This window comes from Coenobita brevimanus, chromosome 86 (assembly GCF_032717465.1).
Source record: "Coenobita brevimanus isolate Jiangsu-jjx chromosome 86, ASM3271746v2, whole genome shotgun sequence".
NCBI lineage: Eukaryota > Metazoa > Arthropoda > Malacostraca > Decapoda > Coenobitidae > Coenobita > Coenobita brevimanus.
In genome coordinates, this window is record NC_137039.1 from 5,692,055 (window position 1) to 5,693,350 (window position 1,296).

Genomic DNA, 1,296 nt, shown 5'->3' on the forward strand with positions numbered 1-1,296 from the left:
CCATTGTGTACGAGCGTGCTAGCTCCATTGTGTTGGATTCTCACGGTTCAATGGCCTCTACTATACCTGGTAGTGTGGGGAAAGGGCCTGGTGGTGTGGGGGGAGAGCCTGGTGGTGTGGGGGGAGGGCCGGGAGGCAGTGGTTGTGATAAAAAGTGGCCAGGGCATTCAAAGTCGGGAGGAAAGGCCAAGGCTAAAAGAGAGTATCGTGTTGGAGTGAAGAAACGGCAGTATAATAATGAAATGAAAAGGAAGATAGTTGAGCACATGGACAAGGGCGCAAAAAACAGTGAAATCAGCCATATATTTAACATCCCAGAATCGACAGCGCGTAGTATGAGGAAACAGCATGGTGGTAGCGAGGCAGCAAGAGGTGGCGCCAATACGTCTGGCGTGGCTAAATAAGCCCGCCACGCGCCTCGGATACTTACCCCCAACATCCATTAAACACCTCAACCTGGTCTCTGTGGTATGTTTCTCCTCATATAATGTGTACTGTACAGTTTTTATTGTTTGTATCTCACAATGCAATGTACAATAGTGATTTGATGTACTGTATTGCAAGTGAAAATGAAAGTCAGATGTTACTTTAGGATAACCGGGAACCAATTAGCCTTTTTGCCATAAAGACAATGCCCCAACTTTCGCTAATTTCACTTTCGCGCATTATTTTTGGACCCAATTAGGCGCGAAAATTGGTGCCCCACTGTATACCCTAGGAGTAATGAAAGTGAAAGTTTCACTCTAGCATGTCTGAATACTATGAGTTATGAGAGTGAAGGTGAAAGTGACATTCATTCTCAATGCTAGTATACAAGACGAGAAAGTTAATGCTACGTATTTTACTGAAAGAAATTGAATCCCTACAGTGACAATAAACTAATACTACTGAAGGAAACTTATGGATAAAGACTGTAGATATATATAAGTGTTATATAGTAATAGAAATATAAAGTGTGAGGGGTTTTATGAATAATAAATGACAGAGTACCAAGAGCGAACTAGCGCAAGTGCGACGGTCAGACGCGCTCGTAATTTTCATTGCTTTCACAGTGGGTTTTTTTTTGGAGTATGGATCCTAAACTACTTGAAAATCATAAAATAGTGTTTATAATGTTAATATCTGGCTGTGGTAATCATATTACGGGTTGTCGGGAAGTGTAAATGGAGACTTCGTTACCCAACTTCAGAGGTCTCCACAAGTCCTACGGTAACCGATGAAGGCTCAACAAACATTCCAGGAGAAAGCTGAAGGTATGTGCCATAAGCATATGTAATTTTAATATTCTAGGACTAA